The 24,637-nt window shown below is 44.1% G+C and overlaps 2 protein-coding genes across 4 annotated transcripts in view; one reads left to right on the forward strand and one right to left on the reverse strand.

Moving 5' to 3' along the window:
- The window catches only part of MACROD1 (mono-ADP ribosylhydrolase 1), a 1,024,390-nt gene that overhangs the window by 630,785 nt on the left and 368,968 nt on the right, over nucleotides 1–24,637 (forward strand). The window lies entirely within an intron of this gene.
- Nucleotides 1–24,637, reverse strand: part of FLRT1 (fibronectin leucine rich transmembrane protein 1) — a 293,497-nt gene that overhangs the window by 103,195 nt on the left and 165,665 nt on the right. The window contains exons 1-2 of one of the 2 annotated variants that reach the window (XM_075326647.1): nucleotides 12,436–12,664; nucleotides 8,391–9,052 (exon numbers count right to left, since the gene is read on the reverse strand). The gene's annotated coding sequence lies outside the window, so the exon portion shown is untranslated. Of the gene's footprint in view, nucleotides 1–8,390; nucleotides 9,053–12,435; nucleotides 12,665–24,637 lie in introns of those variants that run through there. The other variant, XM_075326646.1, reaches the window with a different exon arrangement.

Raw genomic sequence — 24,637 nt, forward strand, 5'->3', positions numbered from 1 at the left:
GAGAAAATAATATCCCAGAATAATTGGATCCCCCAAAAATGCAGGTTTTTTTGTTATTTTGTGTAGAAGGACACACAATCATATACACCACATCTATGTATACACGCGTTCATAAGTGTAATTTCTATAAGGGCAATTCTTGAGGTTATTTTATATGAATAAAAAGATAATCATGACAGCTATGTGCAGAATAATTATACTCAAGTCAGTTTCTATAGCAAAACACGGCTCCTTGAAAGCCAAGCTTTTCTAATTGGAAACCTCTAGAAATGTCTCACCTGTAATTAAGTTATCATTGTCACTAACACAGGAGAATCAGCAGAGGAAAGTCGCATAAAAGCAGTTAAAAGGTCACAAAATGACGTATTGTTTAATCGGGTTTTTGTGTTACATGTATTTTTTTTTAATATACACCGCATTTCCCTGAAAATAAGCCCTAGCATGGCATGATTTTACATGATTTTTCTAGTATTTCTAGCTTGAAATATTAGCCTTACTCCAAAAATAAGCCCTAGTTACAGTCAGGATCGGCGATAGGGGCAGTTAATCTGTGCAATTTCTCAGGCCCCCCACTATCTTAGAGACCCCAGCAGTTGTATTCCGAGGTTAAGATTGTTTAAGGAGCTTTGATGACTTCACAGTCATGTGACCAAAGGTCTCTTAATTGCAGAAGTCTAAGGCTGCTTTCACACCTCCGGTTTCTGCAATGTGGCACAATCCGGCACTTTGCAGGAAAATCGCAACCGTTTTTTTTTGCTGCCGGTTGCGATTTTCCTGCATAGACTTTAATTAGTGCCGCATTGTGCCGCATGGCCTTGCGTTCCGTCCGGTTTTTGCCGCATGCGGCAGATTTAGCCGATGCGGCGGCCGGATGGAACGTTGCCTGGCACGTTTTTTCGTGCGGCAAAAAAAAACCGCATCGCGCCGCATTCGGCCGATGCGGTGCATTTTTCAAAGCATGCCTATGGCGGCCGGATGCGGCGCGATGCGGCAATAACCGCATCCGGCCGCCGCATGCGGTTTTTGCCACTGCGCATGCTCAAGCGGCAAAAACCGGACTGGCCGCAAAGGAAAAACTTATGCAAAGGATGCGGTGTTTTCACCGCATCCGTTGCATAGCTTGCACAGCCGGATTGAGCCGCAGAGCTCAAGCCGGATGTGTGAAAGTAGCCTAAAAGAACATATCAGGAGGCAGGCTGGTATGGAGGAGTGGCATTAGGGAAAAGGGAGAGTAAACTGGGCAATTTCAAAGGGCCCCAAGCATTTATATCCTGATAAGACTGTTTAAGGACCTTTGTGACATGATGTCATGTGACCAAAGGTCTCTTACTTGCAGGAGTCTAATGGTGAAGAGGAGGCAGGCAGGTATGTATGTGCAGGGTGTGTGGATGGATGGATTACAGGCAGGATTACAATGTAACACAGGATACTCCCTTTACAATAGTTGATATCATAATGACCATTGCACACGCTCATTAGATGCTTCAATACAGAAAATAGGGTCAGAGTCTGACCAGTGTGGCTAATGTGTAGGTTTTGGTACTGAAAACAGGAAGCTAGAATCTAAAATATCTCAGTGGCCGGTATAAAAATTGCAGGATTTCTAAACATAAATAAAATTACCAAAATTAACAAAAAAATCAAACTTCAAAAACCTGATTTAACACTAGAACTACTGGACTCGTGCCACCTATATAGAAATACATAGTGCAAAGTAGTCAAAATGACTACCTCAGTAGTTCTAGTGTTAAACAATAGGTCATTTTCTGACAATCGCTTCCCTTTTAAAGGGGGTCTCTTGGACCTTTTACTAAATTGACTCAAATAGGGTTGTGTGATGAAGTCAGATCTAGTTTGATGCTCCTTGCTAGTCTTTGGTGAACATGCAGACATCACCGCTGACGTAAGTGACCGGCTGCAGCGGTCAGATGAATGATGTCTGTGACCTCATTGCTACCGGACTGGCGGGAGCCACAAATGTGCAGTTGAATACATTTGCTGCATCGTTAGACTAAAGGGTACTTTGCACGTTGCGACATCGCTACTGCGATATCGTCAGGGTCAAATCTAAAGTGACGCACATCCGGCGCCGGTAACGACGTCGCAACGTGTAAAGCCTAGATGCGCCGATAAACAATCGCAAAAGCGTCGGTCATTTTCATAATGTCGCACCAATAGGAGATACGATGTTGTTCCTCGTCCCTGCGGCAGCACACATCGCTGTGTGTTACGCCGCAGGAGCGAGGAACTTCTCCTTACCTGCCTCCACCGGCTATGCGGAAGGAAGGAGGTGGGCGGGATGTTTACGTCCCGCTCATCTCCGCCCCTCCGCTTCTATTGGCCGCCTGCCGTGTGACGTCGCTGTGACACCGCACGACCCGCCCCCTTAGGAAGTAGGCGGGTCGCCGGCCAGAGAGCGACGGCGCAGGGCAGGTAAGTGCGTGTGACGCTGCCGTAGCGATAATGTTCGCTACGGCAGCTATCACAAGATATCGCATGTGCGACGGGGGCGGGGACTATCGCGCTCGGCATCGCTAGCCGATGCCAGCGATGTCGCAACGTGCAAAGTACTTCTAAGTTTGGGTTCCTTTGTGGCAACAATTTGCACCAAAATTTTGGAACATTTTTGGTGAATAGTGCCACATTTTATCTTGAGCCACCTTTGCAAAAAAATAAGAACAACATACAAACAAACAAAAACCTTTCTACTAGGCCAGATGTTTTGGGAAAAAAGGTCTAAAACACAAGTGATGTAGAAGACGGGTAATGGAGCAGAATTACGCTATGTTTCTACCGTTGATGACAACCAGCTCCAATAATGAACAGGACACTGTGCTATCGGCTGGGCACGCCTGTAGCTTCTATAAATCATGTATTAACAGTATATAGCCATTAAATACACAGCACAGCCTGTCGTCTACAAGTAAGGATCCTTGTAGATCAATGCATGATGCCTCCAGAAAGGTCTGAGGTCCTCATGAACTCGTCCTCGTCTTCTGCGGTTATCTATGTCTCCTGCCCCAAGGCAGAGCTCTCCCCTTAACCCATGTACACACCTGACAGATGGACACAGGCTAGTTTACAAAAGATTAATGAGCTAACGCGAGCCGGAGACACATTTTATGTTCCTCCCGCATGTTCTCATGTGAGCACCGTCTGGTAGGAGACCCTTGCCGTTCTCCAGGTTTGTTTTCGAGCTCTTTTTTTTTTCCTATCTTGTTGTTTTCCCAGTTGACTGCTCGCTGTAACATTTATACTTCCATCCACCAGTGATGTCTCTCATACTTAATACTGAAATGTCAGGGAAATGATATCCGTTCTGACTGCTTTGTTAATGGACTTCTACTCTCATGTGACAGTTCATGAAGAATCACATCTGCACACAAAGATGACATTAGCAGGAAAGCGTTTCCGTGAAGTGCGGTACAATCGGAGACATGTAAAAATGGTTGTTATTTGTCACCTTCCGTTATTACTTGCTCAGTAATCTGATAAAGCTGTTTGTGCTGCCCAGATACTCTACGTCCTGTGTGTATAAGCCAAAAAGGCCGAAATATTAATTGTCCCTGTGGTTCCTTGGTGTGTAAAGAGTATATAAAGACCAACGGTGCCGGTTGGTAGGTTGCCTAAATTTTTGTTAATATATAACGATGAGATGTTTGACCCTCCTATATCCAGATATTCCTACCAAATTTGTATTTCTTGTCGTTTATATGGCACCAACATATACCACGGCAGTGTTCAGAGTTTTTTTAGTATTTTTTTAATTATATATATTAGTCCTTCTCTCAAAGGTGGATCGCAACTTGATCTCACTATTTTCAGCCACCAACTCACCCGCTAAGGCTAATTTCACTACAATGGGGTTGGCCACTTTTGGGTCAAATTTCTAAACTGCCCTCTGTTTTCTACAGAATGGGCTTAAAAGGGAACCTGTCACCAGATTTGGCCCCTATAAGTTGCGGCCACCCCCTCTGAACTCTTTTATATACACAGTATTCTAGAATACTGTATATATAAGAGCCCAGGCCTCTCTGTATAATGTAAAAATCACTTTTATAATACTCACCTAGGGGGGCAGTCCGGTCCGATGGGTGTTACTGCTCTCTGGTCCGGTGCCTCCTCTCTGCGGCGATGACCATCCTCTTTCTACTGAGGCCCGTGTGCATGACGCGTCCTACATCATCCACACTGGCCAGCATTGAGGTTCTGCACAGGCGCACTTCTCTCTGCCCTGCTCAGGGTAGATCAAAGTATTGTAGCGCGCATGCGATCTTTAACCTTTCCTAGCGCCTGCGCATTACACTACTTTGATCTTCCCTCAGTAGGGCAGATCAAAGTGCGCCTGCACAGGACCACAATACCGGCCTGTGTGGATGACGCACGACGCGTCATCCATACTGAGCTGTGTAGAAGGAGGACGGTGATCGCCAGATAGATGAGGCGCTGGACTGGAGACCAGCGACACCTGTCACACCGGACCACCGCCTAGGTGAGTATAATAAAAGTGTTTTTACGTTATACAGAGAGGCCTGGGTAGAATGTTTAGCACTCTGGAATGCTGAATATAAGAGCTCATTGGTGACTGTAGCTTATAGTTGCCAAATCTGGTGACAAGTTCCCTTTAAAGCAGTGGAGGCCATGCTCTCCACGTCCATAGGAAAACGAGGGAGGTGACGTTCAGCGCATGCGCAGATATAGGCAGCAAAATCTCCAGTGTCTGTGCTGAAGTCAATGAAGGCCGGGGACATCCGTGAAAGTGGAAACGTGATTGCTAATATCTTGATTCTTAAAGATGGGAAAAGTGCCACATCCGATGTTTACAATACTGTCCACAGGCAAAAAAGGGGACTTTAAATTAAAGATATTCTACACTACTATCAAATGGACACAGAGTGGTCTAAGAAGAACGCCTAGGTTGGTGTTGCCCGTCTACCGGCATCAACATCTGGGAACCTGTTCAGGTGGAATGAGAAGGCTGTAGCTGGTCAGCGGATGATATCAGGAGACCACCGGGGAGGAGCAGCGCAAGTCCACGACATGAGTACAGTTTGGGGGTGTTTTCCCTACACACACCATCCTGCGCACATTAAGGCCTCCTTGACATGTCTGTGTTTCCAGTACTTGTGGTATCCATTTTTTTTCTCGGATGCCACACGTACCCATTATAACCTATGGACCTGTCACACTAGTTATGGGGAAGAACCAGGCGAACGGCGAAAGGGAAGGGAAGCTTTTGTCTAGGGAAGGAGGAGATGGTGACCCCTGACCAAGCTTACAGCTGGGCCCTGACTTCCCTCACCGCCCTAGATAGGTTCGGCGTCTATGCGCCGAGCCGGATAGCTGACCCTGAGCTGGGCCCTAGATAGGGAGCGGATAGAACAAGCTCTTCATCAACCCCACTAGACTCTAAAGGACACATAATGATAACAAACAAGGGAAAACCACAAACAAATGATCTCTAATTGTTTCAGGGAGAGAAGCTGCAACAACCATCAAGATTCTCCTGATGTATGCAAGCCATCTGCTTGACTGAAGACTTGATGTAACCAATATCACCAGCATCGAGTAATTGGAAATAAAAGTATATATAGACAAGGAAAGTACTGATGAACAGCAGCTGACAGGATGAACAACACCCCAGGGTCTTAACACTAGAAATCCCAGGAATTTCGAGCTCCATAGGGTTTCAATGGTAGAAATGTTAAATGACCCCTCTCTGGGACTTCTAGTGTTAAAGGGAGAAGGTTTAAAACCAAGCAGAAATAATAGAAGGTGTTGTGACCTTCTATAGCCGGACACCACAGGACTGTCTGTCACCCATGACAGGAGCTGCTCACATACACAGACCATGTGTCAGTGTAAACCACACGGAGACATGTCCATTTTTTCCTGGCAGCATGGATGACAAGGGCCAATACAAGACTATGAGTCCATGAAAAACATGTACAGATCACGGATGACATTCATGTGCCATCCATGTGCTCGCCATGTGTAACACTGCAAATTATAGAAGAAGCTTTGTAATATATTTCTTTACCCATATCTGAAAAACACTGATGGCAAAAATGGACACAAATGACACACTGATCCAAAACACTGATGACACCAGTACCATTTTGTTACGTACGTGGTGAAGCACAGACGTGTCAAGGAGGCGGACGATGAACTTTAGTGGTGGAGAACACCGTTAACACCAAGGATAAGGCCATTTTCGGAAGAGTGTATTTCATAGTCCGCATATGGACCGCAATTAGACAAGGGGTCTTCCGAACCGAACTTACAGCCTCTTGTTGGTCCGGACTGTAAACCTCGCCCGTATGAACCCAGCCGAAGTTAAAAGCTTTTATGTTCAAGACATAGAGGTTTGAGGCAGAATAGAAATTTGACCGAAAACTGGCCATCTCCTTTAAAGAGAAGCAACCAGCAGGATTTCCATATATAAAGTAAAGCCAGTGCTTTACTTTTCCTCCATGTTTGTGTGCGTTCTTGTTTTCCCCAATGCCCCAGTTTCCAGGTCACATTTCAAAAACATGCTTAAAGGGAACCAATCATCAGGATTTTCATATATAAAGTAAAGCCCGTGCTATACTGGGGCTAGGATGCTGAATGTAAGCATAGCTTTTGTTATGAGATTGAATTTTTTATTTAAGAAATATGCACAAGTAAAGTTCCAGCAATGCACTGCTATGTGATTGACAGGTGCAACAGGAAGGGAATATGTGGGTCAGGTCTTGCTATCTATTTCTGCCCCTGTCTTCCTTCCCCCGTGGCCGTTGTAGGCAGACAGTCAGGGGCGGGAATAGATAGCAAGACCCGACCCACATATTCCCTTCCTGTTGCACCTGTCAATCAAATAGCAGTGCATTACTGGAACTTTACTTGCACATATTTCTGAAATAAAGCATCCAATCTCTGAACAAAAGCTATGCTTACATTTAGCCTCCTAGCTCCAGTATAGCACTGGCTTTACTTTATATATGAAAATCCGGCTGGTTGGTTCCCTTTAAGCATCTTTTTGAAATGTGACCGTGAAATTGGGGCACTGGAGAAAACAAGAATGCACACAAACATAGAGGAAAGTGAGTAAATATAGATATACGACTGAGTAATGTTCTTTATAGCAGGGTAATTTTCCTATTCATTCCCTGCTGTATTTCCTTTTTGCTGCATTAAATAATAAATGCCCAATTCACTATCGGCACTTATCTATGTTAACAAGTAATACAGACGATGTATATAAAGTAACGCTCCCTCTCACGTCATCCTTTGAATCCTTTTAACTTGTTTTAGCCATTTTTTTATGATTTGACTATATGGACCATCAAAGCCAATTTCAAATATTAAATAATTCTTTATTAATAAAAATTAATGACCACATAAAACTCGAATGGACAACCCCAGATGACGGATGGTATTGATATGGGGAGCCAGCACCCAAAAACCGAGTTTAACAAATTTATAATAATAGTTAAATGGTTACATCCAAGGTAATATAACTATATATGGCAGAGGAGGACACGTGCCTGTAATACAATTGTAGGTAGCATATATCAAAACTCCATATGTATAGAAAGTAGAAAAAAATGAAATAAATAGTCATTCAAGTTATATTACCAACAGGCAGTCAATCCAATGCCAAACAAGGTGCGGCGACCCCTCACACTGACGCGCGTTTCGCAACAGGCGTGCTTCGTCCAGGAGACTCCTGGACGAAGCACGCTTGTTGCGAAACGCGCGTCAGTGTGAGGGGTCGCCACACCTTGTTTGGCATTGGATTGACTGCCTGTTGGTAATATAACTTGAATGACTATTACTATGACTATTTATTTCATTTTTTCTACTTTCTATACATATGGAGTTTTGATATATGCTACCTACAATTGTATTACAGGCATGTGTCTTCCTCTGCCATATATAGTTATATTACTTTGGATGTAATAATTTAACTATCATTATAAATTTGTTAAACTGGGTTTTTGGGTGCTGGCTCCCCATATCAATACCATCCTTCATCTGGGGTGGTCCATTCGAGTTTTATGTGGTCATTAATTTTTATTAAAAAAAATATTTGAAATTGGTTTTGCTGTTGTTTATTGGTGTAGCTATTGGTTTGCATATAGCCTTCCATACTAGTTGTGGTGTTGGTGTTTATTATATGGACCATCGCAGCATCATACAATTATTGATCTTGGTCGCGGCTACAATTGATTACACCATCGGCTAATTCTTAATGATGGAATAATGGAATATATGTTGACTCATTTTTGAAGATTTATATGTTGCACTTACATTTTTGGAAACAAGATGTCTGACGAAAAGTAAAAACGTATCCTTAAATCTCTATATTTCTACAGACCAAAAGCAACCTCTCCCGATCAGGTCCTTACCTTTTAGTGAAAAGCTGAAGGCATCTGGATTTTGCTATTCACCTGTCTTCATCAGTAGTTACTTTTTTTCTTCTCACATCCCTGAAATTTGTAAATCCAACAAAGGGTGGTAAAAATAAAAAGTGCAATCCACGGGCGGTCTCTCCTCTGCACTTGACAGGGCTTATTCCATCGTCCAACCGTCCAGATCAGAAACCGGAATTAGAGCATTTCTTCCTTTTCTTTGTCTTTTTTTGCTTTGTCTTCAAGCAAAAAAATAATTTTCTTGTATATTCGCCCTTCTATACCTTCTGTTTATAGCAGTGAGTGATCCTGCTTCATGGCAGGGCACAGACGGAGGGGGCTGGGTTGGATGTATAGAATAAGTGCAGTGTGGCGTGACCGGCAGAAACCTAGGGACCTTTCACCAGAATGTATTCATAGACAAGTAACGGCAGTTTGATCTTTCTCTCCGGAGTAAAGGGGGAGCATTTCTTCCCAATATATCGCTACTTGACAACATGAATTACTTATTTGACTTTTTCTTAAGCTATATCTGGAAGAAAGTGGGAAGGAAGACTTTACACTCCACGTAGGTTTTCATTTTATAATTCCACGGAAAACCCATACGCTGGTTGTTGCGGTTTTCTGATGGTCTGAGGTCTTGAGAAATGTTTTAATACCTGTATGGAAGGAAAAAAAAAAGAGAAAGATACCATTTAACAAGGCAGAAACATTCTGGTGTAACATAACCTTCACTCAAGTGATAATAAGATGTTTACGGTGATGGAGATAGTGTGCCGGAGTATTGTTAAATCTGCTAATTACTCTCCTCTTTATCAATGAGTCCATGCCCTAAATCCCATTACCATTTATAATATTGTTCACATCGTTGTGTTGTGTCTAGCGCTGCACAAGGCTCTTGGTAATCATTGACTTTGGAGAAATAGCTTGTGCTAATAAAGAAGACGACAAATTAATGCTAATGCGCTAAACATGGAAAAACACTATTTATCCAAGAGTTGCCCGTTTGGCTTTCAAGCCAAAGACAACTCTGATGGTGGCTTATCTTCCCCGAAAAAAAAAAAAATGCCAAAGACAAGTCTGGTGATGGCTTATCTTCCCCAAGAACAAAATTGCCAAAGGCAAGTCTGGTGATGGCTTATCTTTCCCAAGAAAAAATGCCAAAGACAAGTCTGGTGATGGCTTATCTTTCCCAAGAAAAAATGCCAAAGACAAGTCTGGTGATGGCTTATCTTTGCCAAGAAAAAATGCCAAAGACAAGTCTGGTGATGGCTTATCTTTCCCAAGAAAAAATGCCAAAGACAAGTCTGGTGATGGCTTATCTTTCCCAAGAAAAAATGCCAAAGACAAGTCTGGTGATGGCTTATCTTTCCCAAGAAAAAATGCCAAAGACAAGTCTGGTGATGGCTTATCTTTTCCAAGAAAAAAATGACAAAGACAAGTCTGGTGGTGGCTTATCTTCCCCGAGAAAAAAAAATACCAACAACAAGTCTGGTGGTGGCTTAACTTCCCCAAGAAAAAATAATGCCAAAGACAAGTCTGGTGATGGCTTATCTTTCCCAAGAAAAAATGCCAAAGACAAGTCTGGTGATGGCTTATCTTTCCCAAGAAAAAATGCCAAAGACAAGTCTGGTGGTGGCTTATCTTCCCCGAGAAAAAAAAATACCAACAACAAGTCTGGTGGTGGCTTAACTTCCCCAAGAAAAAATAATGCCAAAGACTAGTCTGGTAGTGGCTTATCTTCCCCAAGAACAAAATTGCCAAAGGCAAGTCTGGTGATGGCTTATCTTTCCCAAGAAAAAATGCCAAAGACAAGTCGGGTGGTGGCTTATCTTCTCCAAGAAAAATAATGCCAAAGACTAGTCTGGTAGTAGCTTATCTTCCCCGAGAAAAAAAATACCAACGACAAGTCTGGTAGTGGCTTATCTTCCCCAAGAAAAAATAATGCCAAAGACCAGTCTGGTAGTGGCTTATCTTCACCGAGAACAAAACTGCCAAAGGCAAGTCTGGTGATGGCTTATTTTTCCCAAGAAAAAATGCCAGAGACAAGTCTGGTGGTGACTTATCTTCCCTGAGAAAAAAAATGGATTAAGTCATTAATTGGGGAAGCATCGGAGGCTTGTATCCTTAAGTTATATGTTGAAACCTAAATTAATCAAGGACTCTCTATGTGTCCCGCATTACTCTAACAAGGGGTGCCCTTCAACCTCCAATATAGACAACAGCATCCAATGGTGCCAGCAACTGATCCACAGGTGTCAAGTCCTATCGTAGGAGCTTCCTAAACTGCTTAAGAGGTCATATTTTTTTTAGTAGTTTTATACTTTATTATTTTGTTTACTTGCTGTTTTTATTATTTATTTTACTTGATTGCATAGCACTATCATATTCCGAAACACCTTACAGACATTGTCCCCACTGTCACAATGGGTTGACAATCTAAATGACAAATGACCAAAATAGATAAATGACCAAATGATCCATATGAAGTATGGGATGAAAATCGGAGAACCGAGAGGAAACCCAAGAAAACACGGGGAGAACATACAAACTGCTTACAGATGTTGTCCTAGGTGAGATTTGAACCCAGGACAATCTAAATCAGCTTTGCAATTTTGGAACAAATTGTTTTGTATAGTTTTATGTATTATTAAGCCACAGACAGAAAAGGGTCCCTATGCAAGAACAGTATATGGGTCCTTTTCAGTCCAATAACTCAAATTGTACAATTCCACCTGTTTCGGAAGTAAGAAATGGGCCCCTCAACCTCTTGGGCGACAGTTTCCACCCATCTAAAACACATATAGATAGCATAAAACATCTAAACAGACTATACACAAGACGTATTGCCAAATAATGTGCCATCACTTCCAAAGACAAGGATGTTTGAGTGCTTCTTTTCGAAAGTATGTGTGCCGAGTTGAGTTATTTTTAGTTAACTGGCCCTTTTCGTCTTTTTTTTTCTCACAACAGAACACAACATCACACACACACCAGCCATGAATTGTGGCAGATATAACAGAGCCTGGAGGCGTACACACAATGTAAAAAAAGAAAAAAACCTAAAAAAAAACAACCCAGGCTGACGAGAAGGAGAGAATGATAGAGAAAAAAGGGAGGGAGAAGTGAGAACAGACAGTGCTGTCTATGCGCTGTGAACCCAAGTAACGTCTCAGGCTAATTAAACTTCTTCGTAATAACGTGTACAATTGTCAGATGAACCGGAATACAAGTGCACGAGCTCCTAATGTGTTAACAGAAGGTGGGGAAGAGGCAAGATAGCGAAATGGGCTCGTTTTGATACTTGTTAAGCTTTGTAGGCTTCTTAATGAGATGAGAGGCGGCAGAAGGGAGACGTGAGGAGACATCAAAGCCAAGAGTGTGGACTTAGTCCCTCAAAAGAAAATTAGACCTCACCATTATGGGTCAGCGTAGGGTTCATCTTGCGATGGGGAGAGGTAGTCGAAAAGATTCACAGGTGAGACACCAGGGAACAATAGGAGGAGATAGGCAAACAAAAAGAGTCGCAATAGTGGGCGTTCTGCTCTCTTCAGCCGGAACGGAAGCATGAAATGGTGATGGTAGTGCAAATCTGAAATCCTGAGAAGAATAAGTCAAACGAGGTAAAGAGAAGAGAAAACCGGGAAGCCACAATAATTAATGCTCAAGATATGGTTGGACAAGGGACGAGCACATAGAGATATACACAGCGATGTGAGATAAGTTCTCGGTGTGACAACAAATATGTACATGACAAGATAATGACCTTGTATCGCGGAGCCGAAAAAAAAATAATAGAAAGCGTCCTATCTAGCAGGAACGCTTATTAAGTGCATGTGATAAGGAATAGTTTATGGGGCATTCGCAGAAGTAGTTTCAAGAATCAGTTTTACAGCTCGATAGCCGGGGCTTACAGAAGAACCAGGTACGTAAGGAATATTATAAACCTGGCACCAAACCAGAAAATGTCCTATAAAACGCATTCAGATGGAAAGAAATGCAGAGATATGAGGAAGGAAATATAGAAAGGCATCTTTCTCACCGCTCTTATACATCGCAGTGCAGAAGCCCTTGTAGACAGGAGAAGATTTTCATATACGGTAGAGAAATTGCTTTCTTCCTTGGGTCCAAATCGCCTCCCTGAAATCAGCCCCCCTCCATTTATGTGCACCCCCCAATAGAATTGGTGACCGCTCTTGGTTAGCTTGACCCTCCTTTAGGGTAACCTCTCAGGGGAGTGAATAAAGATTGTATTGAATATAACGGCACGGTCGTGAAATGCATTAGAGCAAAAGCATAGGGGAAGGGAGGGAGGAGGAGAGAGAGACGGCGAACAGGAGGAGGAGGAGAGAAAGAGGGAGGGAGAAGAAAGGAGCACAAGGAATATAGAGAGCAAGCACAACCTGAAAATGGTCCTAGAAAATGAGAAATGAAAAAAAAATAAACATGGAAAGAAAGAACTTGGGGATGAGCAATACATTAGTGCGGATGGTGAGCCTATTTATATATACGGTGTTTGGTTATAGAGACGTTTAACGCCGTATCCTATACCACAATGCTAGTGGCTCTTACGTGCATCACGAGGCCACCACAAAATTCTCCAAAAAATGTTAATGTTGTGATACTAGTCACTACCTATGGATAGTATAGATGGAAGGGTAGTCAGACAAGCCGGGGTCAGGAAACATGAGGACACGACAGGACACAGGGAGTAATAAGAAACGCAGGCAAGTCACAGGTCGAGGGTCAGAATTCCAGGAGAGTACGAATTAGGGGTACTTTGGACGTTGCGACATCGCTACCGAAATATCGTAAGGGTCACGGTTGTTGTGACGCACATCCGGTGCCGGTAGCGACATCGCAATGTGTAAATCCTAGGAGCGACGATGAACGAGCGTGAAAGAGTCAAAAATCGGTGATCACGTCGTTCATTTTCATAATGTTGCTCCTGCTGCAGGTACGATGTTGTTTGTCGCTCCAGCGGGGTCACACATCGCTGTGTGTGAAGACGCTGGAACGACAAACATCACCTTACCTGTGTCCCGACGGCAATCCGGAAGGGAGAAGGTGGGCGGGATGTTACGTCCCGCTCATCTCCGCCCCTCCGCTTCTATTGGCCGGCCGATTAGTGACGTCGCGGTGACGCCGAACGCACCTCCCCCTTGAAGGAGGGATAGTTCGACAGTCACCGTGACGTCGCCGACCAGGTATGTGCGTGTGATGCTGCCATAACGATAATGTTCGCTACAGCAGCAATCACAAGATATCGCATGTGCGACGGGGGCGGGTGCTATTTCGTTGGACATCGCTAGCCGAAGCTAGCGATGTCGCAACGTGCAAAATACCCCTTAGATTCAAGGAGCAGACAGAGATCTTGTCAGGTAATGGTCCGTGGTCAGAAGCCAGGAGGTAATGACAAGAACAGGGAGCGGGCAGAGATGAATTGTCAGAGTGCTGGGCAGCTCTGGCTATTCACATACCTCCACCTATGGGTGTGTCTGGTGTGATATATGAGACTGGTTGTTTGGTCACATGGTCTCTCAGTGTGCTTGGAAGCAGTTTACTTCCTGTAGGCACACTGTTTGGAGACCATGTGGGTTTAGAGCCAGCTGCAGACTTCCCTAGGAACACACTGACTAGGAGGCCAGGTGTATGGAGCCTGTGGTCGCTCTGTGCTTAGGAAGCTGAAGTCACAGTTCCTGGTTGGTGAACCCAGTGAGGCAATCTTCTTAAGTGTCCATTGGAGCCTTGCTCAAGCTCCAGAAATGTAACCTTCAAAAAGGAGTTGTATACTGACCAAGGCCAGTGCGTGAATAGTGTTATACTTCCACTGGGATACTGCTGTGCGGGATTGTATACGAGGCCATGCACGCATACCCGCGGGGATGAAACGGACTGTATGACATATACGTTTCTGTAAAGCCAAAGAAAGGCTGATGTTTGTCTTACTTTAAAGCTGCAAGAAGGCCTTTGTTATGTTGCTGCAGTGCTGTTTGTTTGTGAATAACCCAATGGACTATTTAAATAGAAAGTAGTTCCTGTGTGACTTAATCTAGCAGCCAAGCGAGTATCCCCTATTAGTTCAGTGAGTGCAGCCTCACAATACATATAGTTCTTTATATGGCTGGAGACTTCTGTGGACCCAAGTCATTAATATTACTATCATTACTTATTGAACAAAAGTGGGTGGTTATAAGGGGTCCAATCAGATAGATGCCACTTCAGTAAACAGGCTTCAGATGTCACGCCAGAGCCTTCAGACGCTCAGCGTGCAAGGCAATACAAGGGTATCAACATGAATAGTATAGAAGGAAGGCCCTTGCGACGGGAAGAGGAAACACCTCCTGCAACTCACCTGAGTCTTTACCCAATGCTCTTCAACACTCCTATACGAATCCTTCCCCCCTCCTCCGCTGCCGTCACATGCCTAAGCCCTCGCTCGCCCTGAGCTCACCCTGGCTAGCAAGAAGGCTGGCGAGAACACTAGTCTCGTCACTGTAATAATACAACACAAGGTAGGTGAGACAGAGGGGAAAATAGACACAAGGAAAACATTCACGCTCCTCCAATGCAGCTAAACACCACAGCTGCAATAGTCAAAACTCCTCGGCTTCTTCCAGAGCAGGCTCCTTCCAAAGTGGTCAGCATAGAATGAGAATCTATAACCGGCATTAGATGGTAAAGCACATGACTTTCTTTAGCGAAGGGGAGTGGTCGCAAAAGAGCTGCACCTGAGATTAAGGCTACAAAGGACAGCCAGATAGGAAACAGTCCTTAACCCCTACAGCAATGAAAGAAAGTAGATTCACTCAAATACAAGTTGTGGATTTGCGAACAATGACATCAGATTTATGAAATTTCATTACTAATTATGTAGTAATCTTTATCTTAGCTATGTAGATGAAGCAGAATATTTATGGACCCCATAAACATTGGACTAACGTCAGCTGAACCCACAGATATTGACTGGCTTGGCCAAGAGTTTGCGTACTGTGTAAGGGGGCCCCCGACACATGACTGTCGCTGGAGATAAGGACTTGGCATGTCCAATTTTGGACTACCAATCATTTTGTTCATTAGAGATGAGTTGCCATCTGAGGAATCTGGCAGCGGCGTTCTCATGGAGAACACAAAAGCACACAGCAGAGAGAGCCATCTTTTGTACGAAAGAGTGAGGAAAGAACCCTGCTGGCCAAACAATCGTCTGAACTGTCGTTTGTCCGGCAGCCATCTAAAGTGTGTGGAGGGCTAAAGTATCCTGTAATAAGTCACTTATTATTACTCAGCCTAAGAAAAAAACATTAAATCACATAGCACTGGCTGAAAAGAGGTTGACAACTTTACTTTTTATTTTTTTGGAAACATGGTGAACCATGAGCAAACCTATCGCTGGCCCCTGGCTTCCCTCACCACCCTAGAGAGGTTCTGTGCCTATGCGCCAAGCAGGATACCTGACCCTGAACTGGGCCCTAGGTTGGGAGCGGACGGGATGAGCACTTAGTCAACCCCACTAAATACTAAAGACCACACAGGGAATACTCATAGAGGAATGTAAACAAATAACTTCTCTCCAGATGACTCAGGGAGAGGAACTGCAACAACAAAGTTTCTCCAGATGAATACGAGTCAACTACTTGCACTCAAGACCTGTAAAGGGTTTTTAAACCTATCATCAGCTCAGAGCAAGGGGGAATGAGGGTAATTAAAGACAAAAAGGGAAGTGCTGATGATTAATAGATGAAAAGGTGAGGAAATCCACAGGGTCTTAGGGGTACTTCTCACATAGCGACATCGCTGCTGACTCACAGGTTTTGTGATGTACCAGTGACCTCATTAGCGATCTCGCTGTGTGTGACATTAAGCAGCGACCTGGACCCTGCTGCGAATTTGCTGATCGTTGCACACTGTTCTGGTTCATTTTTTGCTAGTTGGTCTCCCGCTGTGCAGCACACATTGGTGTGTTTGACGGCGGGAGACCAACGAGCACCGACTCTGTGTAAGCAGCGTACGCTGATAAACAGGGTAAATATCGGGTAACCAAGCAAAGCGCTTTGCTTAGTTAACCGATATTTACCCTGGTTTCCAGCGTACACCGCTTAGCGCTGGCTTCCCTGCACATGTAGCCAAGGTAAATATCGGGTAACTAAGCAAAGCGCTTTGCTTAGTAACCCGATGTGTTCCCTAGCTACGTGTGCAGGGAGCCAGCGCTAAGTGGTGTACGCTGGTAACCGCGGTAAATATCGGGTAACCAAGCAAAGCGCTTTGCTTAGTCACCTATTTACCCTGGTTACCAAGCACAGAGTCGCTGGTCGATGGTGAGATCTGCTTGTTTGACAGCTCACCAGCGACCATGTAGCGACGCACCTGGTGATCCTGACCAGGTCGTATCGTGGTCGGCATAGCTGGTACGTCGTTTAGTGAGACGGTACCCTTAAAGAGAAAGGTAAGCAAGCAAGCGGGGAAAAAAGGGAAAGTCAGAGAGCCGCTTGTGTAACCAAACGCCGCAACCTTCTACAGCCGGACTCCACAGGACTGTCTGTCAAGAGTGACATACATACCTGAGACAATATTTCTGGTATGAAGACATCAGTTAGATTCACTGAAAATTGTAAAATGCTGATAATTACAGGCAAAATAATCTGTAAAAGGTTTTCTCCGCATCAAAAAAAAAACAAAAATACAGCCTCCTTAAAAAAAAAAAAGTTTACAGACAGGGCAAAAAGGTGATACATTTTTACGGACTGTCCTGCAATTTCTGGATGGTTGGCAACCCTGGTCTGCAGTCTTACAGATATTACTCTGTAATTAATTATTATATAGAAGTACTATATGGCAGCTTATAAAGTGTGTATAATTTGTGCAAGAAGTCTGAAGTAGTTGTTTGAAGACTGTGAGACGGGCGTTAAGCCTGCTTTACACGTTGCAATTTCGCATACGATATCGTATGCGATTTGCAACGCCCCCATCGTATGTGCGGCACGTTCAATTTGTTGAATGTGCCGCACATACGAGTAACCCCCGTCACACGTACTTACCTTCCATACGACCTCGATGTGGGTGGCGAACGTCCACTTCCTGGAGTGGGTTGGACGTTCGGCGTCACATCGACATCACGTGGCAGCCGGCCAATAGAAGCGGAGGGGCGGAGCTGAGCGGGACGTAAACATCCCGCCCACCTTCTTCCTTCCGCATTGTGGGCCGGGAGCCAAAGGACGTAGGTAAGATCTGTTCATTGTTCCCGGGGTGTCACACACTGCGATGTGTGCTACCCCGGGTACGATGAACAATCTGACGTGCAATTCTACAGAAAGGTACGATGTGTATGCGATGAACGTTTTACCGTTCAATCGCAATCGCACGTACCTGTCACACACTGCAATGTACCTTACAATGCCGGATGTGCGTCACTTACGACGTGACCCCGCCGACACATTGTAAGATATATTGCAGCGTGGAAAGCGGGCTTTACTCATGAGGATCTACTGGGAAGATAGTCATGACAGAAAGTACTACAAGCTGTAAAATGTTGTAACTACCTGCTGTCACATAACTTACTTTCTTGTCCTTATGTTATAGGGCATTGTTCCCCACCTCCAGTTCTCAAGAGCCACCAACAGGGCATGTTTTCAGGATTTCTTTTGCATTACACGTGTTGGAATCTTCACTTTTTAAAATTATGAGCTGTGCAATACTATGGAAGTCCTGAAAACATGCACTGTTGGCTCTTGAGGTCTGGGGTTAGGGAACACTGTTAGGCCATGTGCACACGTTGCGTAATTACATGCTTTTACGCTGCGTTCTGCACCGCAGCGTAAAAGCATGCGTCCTGCGTCCCCAGCACAATCTATATAGATTGCACAAATTCCATCCGCATGTTGCTTTTTAGAGAGTAGCATTTTGCATGCTGTCAAAACGCTGCGTTCTAAAAAGTAACATGTCAATTGTTTTGTGCATTCTGGATGCTCTCTCCACTCTGTCTATGGGAGAGGCAACATCCAGAGCGCACGAATTCTGCAGACACCAAACTTTCAGAATGCAGCTTTTCAGCAGCGTTCTGAAGCGCACAAGCAGTGACTTTACGCTGCGGTGCAGAACGCACTTATGTGCACACATAGCTTTAGGCTGTGTGCCCAGGCTGCATTTTTTTTTGTGTATTTTCATGCTTTTTTTCTTGCAGATTTTAATCAATATTGCAAGGAAAAATGCATCCCAGCAAAGTCTATGAGAATCCTGAATTGCTGTGCACATGTTGCAGATTTTGGTGCAGAAAAAATCTGCAGCATGTCAATTCTTTCAGCGTTTTTTCCTGCATCTGATATAATCCACTGCCGTGCTCAAGCTCGATCACTGCAATAGATTATATCTGTCAGTGCTGCACACGCAGCAATGACACTTCACTTCATACTCCATGCATCCAGCATGGTGTGTGAGGCTCTCCATAGCTCAGTAACCCGGGGTCATCATTGTGATGACCCAGGGTTGCCATGGCAGTGATTGGGTCTCTGTGATCGCATTACAGGGATCATTCTCCCTGCCTCCTGTATTATGCTGCGATCGCATTGATTGCAGTATTCAGGAGGTTAAACAGCCAGGAGCGGCACGGGCACTGCTCCGAGCAGTGAGAGCCTGGTCCCAGCTGTAACATCAGCTGAAGACCCAGCGGAAATTGCGGGGATACAGCGCCTGGACCCCCGCGATCATCTTGCCGAAAAAAGCCAGAAAAACGCTTGCAAAAATTCAATAAAAAATGAGCATTTTTTGTGCGAAAACATGCAATTTTGTGTGCAGAAAATCTGCTACATGTGCACATAGCCTTATAGGGTTATTCTGGCTGAGTGCACTTATACATTGGGAGGTGAGTAAAATCGGAGATACCTAATAACTGCCGGGACGCATGCACGATCATCAGCTATTGGCATATGTGTAATATGGAAGTGAGCTCAGAAAGAATAACCCTTAAATGGGCTGCTGGATTCAGGAGGCAAACCAAGGTAATTTTTTTTACAAATTTTGTCATTGACTAAAAATAATAGTGAGGCTTGGCCACTACACTATCTGACTGCTGATGGCTCAGTAGAAAAAAATATTGAGAAGCCTTGACCTAATGACATGCTTGACCTATGTTGACGAGAAAAAAGGATTGGGCATGTTAAATTTCAACATGTCTAATCCTTTTTTCTCAAGGGACAAAAAGCCGCTGGCAGTTGTTTTCTGAAAAAGTGGAGTAAGCAGCTGACAAACACAAGTATAGATGGCTGAACTATGTGCATGTTTTTGAGGAGTTCATTAGGCCATAGGAGTAGTAAGGGGTGAACCTGAACTGTAAAATTTGGGGTCTGTACCGAACACATAGTCCCGAACACTAGTTTTCCTGAATTTCTAGTAAACAGTAAAAAGAAAAACACAACACACAGAAAAAAAAAATTCGAAATAAAACAAAAAAAATTTAAAGACTCCATCTTTATTATAAAAAAAATCCTTAGTCAGATGTAGTCCACAAGGAGAGCAATGTTAGCTCTGCTTCATCGCTCTGTACAGACAAGCGTCTCTACAGAGCGAGAAGCAGGCGGACAGTGACAGTCAAAGTTCAATCGAGTCCATGGCTAAGCCAAGGACTCGGGTGAACCCTGACGTCACCACGAACACGGACGAAAAAAGCCAAAGACTGCTGAGTGACGAGCAGTGCAGTGAATACCACTGGAAGTTAATGATCGGACCCAGAAGTAGAAGCAGCCGGGAGACAGCCAGCGGCTGAGCGGGTCTGCATAATGCGTCGCGGGACCGGTAAGTATAGTGAGAATGTTTATTATTTACTATATTCTTTATTATACAGCCCCCATCCCATAACTGTAAAGTTTAAGCTCAGGGTTCGGACGCAAGTTCGCGTTATCTCCGGCCCCGAACTCAAACTTTGCAAAAAGTTCGGGTGAGACTCTGAGACTCCCGATCTCGAACATTGGGGGGGGTTCGCCCATCACTACAAAGGAGCTATTGAAATATTATGGCATGTATAAAAACAAAAATGGTAACCGTTGAATAGTCCGGACCTAAAATAGTAATGGTATATAATCCAAACATATACAGAAGGGCGATATGATTTGTAAATTCCAGCCTATGCCTTTGGGTATACAGAATACGGTTTACAATTAGAAATCTGACAGAATTATATAAGATGGGGAAATGGAACCGAAGTCCAAGAGCTTGTGGCGCTTATGTATGAATAATGCTCCTGGAGAACGTAATTATAGTCCTATGAAGCCATTACACAAATGAGTGTACGAGTAACGAGGAACAGACTACAGATACTATTTTTTTTTCCTGCGTGTGTATGCGGTGGATTACTGTCCGGAAGAATATTAGGCACTGTATAAATCTGAGTGTAGCATAATATCCTGCATCACATTAACATAAGTAGTGTCCTGGAGTGAATATTTTGCACTATCTTTACTAAAGCTGCCCATAGATTCCTAGATTTTGCTATTGGAGATGAACGTTATAAGATCCCTCGTCTGTGAACAAACATGGGCAAATGTTTTTTTACAATCTCATGGATCAGATGGGAAATCTATGTATATATCTATCTCTAAGAGATCAATTACTAGTTTGGATTGAAGGATTATCTGTCTGTCTGTCTGCACAAAGAAACTTTTCTTGCGGCTATCATCCTCTGCTCCATAGACAGCAGTGGAGGGGAAGTCTGTGAGTCTTTCCCAAAGGACTCATAAAATGCAGCAGTTATCGCCTGTCACTTCCACTGAGCGGACGGCATTAACATCAGTGTATTTAATTATGCTTAACGATCCTAAAACATCAAATATTTAGAACTGAACTCTGCTTCTCTTCTGGCTAAATAAACCTTCCCCTCCCTGCGCTCATCACATGGAAGGCAGCCCGGATCTACGCTCAGTGTTGCTCTGCTATTAGAGACATACCAAGTTTCTGGCAAGAGAAAGGCTAAATATTGTTGTAAGTAGGTACTTGCATCACAGGGGTTAAGTGGTTCCTGTAAGCAAAGATCCAACCCTGTTTTAAATAAGTGTATGTACGTGTGGAGTGGCTCAGTGACATGCGTGTGTCATGTTTAATTTGCAATGTCACTGCTGCCTGCTTTCAGCCTGTCCTCATGAATCAGCAACAGAAAACAGAGCACATCCCCAAGAGGTAAATGCAAACTTCCCTTTGCTAAGCATCGACCCGAATGGCTGATTTGCCGAGCATTTATTTCTTAACAAAGACCTGCAAATATCACAATTCGCCACACATCGTGGGTTATGTTTACATCAAACGTGGCATCTTCCAAACCTCTTGTTCTGTCTTGGGGCCCCCTCATCATCTCAAGTTGGGTTTACACAAAGATATCACAACTCCACAGCTTCTTCTTGTGACAGGTTCCTTCCAAAGTGGTCAGCATAGAATGAGAATCTATAACCGGCATCATATGGTAGGACATGTGACTTTTTCCTAACATCCCTATATGGGTCTTTCCTAAGCCCTTGCTTGCCCTGAACTCACCCTGGCTAGTGAGAAGGCTGGCGAGAACACTTGTCTCGCCACTGCAGTAATACAACACAAGGTAAGGGTACAGACAATGGGGAAAATAGACACAACAAGGAAAACGCTTCTCCAATGTAGCTAAACACCATAGCTGCAATAGTCCCAACTCCTCAGCTTCTTCCAGAGACAGGCTCTTTCTAAAGTGGTCAGCATAGTAGAATGAGTATCTATAACCGGCATCAGATGGTAAAGCACATGACTTTCTATAGTGAAGGGGAGTGGTCACAAAAGAGCTGCACCAGAGATTAAGGTTACAATGGAAAGCCAGATAGAAAATAATCCTTAAACCCTACAGCCCTGTAAGAAAGTAAGTAGATTCACTGAAATACAAGTTGTAGACCTGTGATGTTACGGTTGTGACAGGGTAATGTGGCGCACAACTTGACACACAACACAAGGGGTACACCGGGGACAGTTTATCAACAGTGGGCCCTAGCACTAGTGAGAGGGAAGATAGAGACCTCCTCCACTTACCTGCACCGTACCCTACACTCCTAGCCAGTCCCTATACAGGTTCCTCACCTATCGCCGTGCAGGAAACTGAAGCCCTGAGTGACCCTAAAATAGTCCTTGCTAGTGAGTGACAGGTAAGGGACGCTAGCCCCAAAGCTGCACTAAAACAACACACGAGAGAAATAAAGACAGACAGGGGAAACACACCAACAGACTGCTGCAGTCAGCAACAAGACTGCAGCCTACACGGCAAATTGGAGAGAGTTCCACTAGCTCCTTCCAACTCCAGGCCAAGCATCTAAATGAGAATGACTAACCGCAACCCTCTACTGGGAGCAGAGGGTAGATATAGGGACTGGGAATGGTCCAAACTGGAAACATCTGAGAAAGTAGCAAATATGCTTGCTGGCAAGGAATACTGACAATGACCCTGTCTTTCCCAAAGGTAAGGAAACTACATTTAACTACAAAAGTGAACAAAGCAATGGCTTTTTAGCGCTGAATCTTTCACAAGTCTCAAATAAAAAGAGACAGCCGTGACATGAGAACAATAAAGGCGGCTTTACACGCCTCGATTTATCATGCATTCGCATGTGCGATCGCACCCGCCCCCGTCGTTTGTGCATTACGGGCAATTTGTTGCCCGTGTCGCACAAAGTTGGTAACCCCCGTCACACATACCTCGCTGTGGGCGGTGAACATCCACTTCCTGAAGGGGGAGGGACGTTCGACTTCACACAGCAGCCGGCCAATAGAAGCGGAGGGGCGGAGATGAGCAGGACGTAACATCCCGCCTAACTCCTTCCTTTCGCATTGCCGACGGCCGCAGGTAAGCTGGGTTCATCGTTCCCGGGGTGTCACACGGAGCGATGTGTGCTGCCTCAGGAACGATGAACAACCAGCGCGCAGAAGGACAATCAATTTTTTGAAAATGAGCGACGTGTCAACGAGCAATGATAAGGTGAGTATTTTTGCTCGTTCACAGTCGCTCGCAGCTGTCACACGCTACGATATGTCAAACGATGCCGGATGTGCGTCACTAAGACGTGACCCCCAACGACATATCGTTAGATATATCGTAGCGTGTAACGGGCCCTTAAGACGTTGTGATCTTCTGGTCCCAGGCTCTCCAGAGGTCTCCCCGGAGCGGGACACACTCATGACTTCAGATGTAGTAGACATCATTCTCGCTTCATAGATGAAACAGAACGTTAGGGGCCCCATATACTTTGAACTATCGTCAACTGAACCCCCAGATTTCAAATTTTAGTAATAATAACTGTATACATGGACTTTGAAATAAATTTGATTGGCCTTTTTTAATCGTTGACCCCTTGGTAATGTATTCCGCATATTTCATGGGTCACGTCGTTATTCCTAAACCCACTGATGATGAGAGAATAGCTCAAAGTTCTAGAACTCTTCTTGGCTTTCTCCGAGCCAACACTCGCTTCCCGTCAGACCTCCGTCTGTCACTCCGTCTGGAAGTTTCAAGTGTTTCTTACGTTAATTAAAAAAAATCCTATTGACAAACCTGTTACATCTGACACAATGAGTGCCTTGCATCAGCAAACATCTGACAGATTGTCCGTCTAAGTGCACCTAGATTTATATATTTAATGTATACCTTTTATGACCCTCTAAGTGCTTACACCTATATTTATACCTCTATATATTACTTGATTCTTTCACCCTTCAATTCTGAAACTTACTCCCACTCCAGCTGACCTCCAGATACCATTCACCCTGGACACCTACGCTAATATATATGTACATGCTAAGGATATTGTGCGCGATTGTTGCCCAGAATATACACTTATATTATAATATTATTTCTTAACCATCCACGAGACTCATAAATCAAGATCCTTAATGGATTGGGAGTGAAGCAGTGTGTGTTTGTGCGTGAGAAGGGGGGAGAAGGGAATAAATATATCTGGCAAGTGTTGGAGATAATGAATTAATATTGATTTGGAGACACAGGAAGGAGAGAAAGAGAAAAGGGAGTAACAACTTGTGCTTTGCCGATGTTTTATGGGGGGTGATCTCCCTGGACCTACCTACTAAGATCCAGAGAGGGCAACTCGGAGAAAAACAAAGCTGTAAATAAGATATGAAAGAGAGGAGAGACGCTGTTTTCCCAACCAACTCACTATGGGCTTTGCTGAGTTACAGAGCCCCTGGCTCCTTAAAATTTATAGCCATCCAGCACTAATGCACTTGGCACAACCGCCAGA

The sequence above is a fragment of the Anomaloglossus baeobatrachus genome, chromosome 10, assembly GCF_048569485.1.
Source record: "Anomaloglossus baeobatrachus isolate aAnoBae1 chromosome 10, aAnoBae1.hap1, whole genome shotgun sequence".
Lineage (NCBI taxonomy): Eukaryota > Metazoa > Chordata > Amphibia > Anura > Aromobatidae > Anomaloglossus > Anomaloglossus baeobatrachus.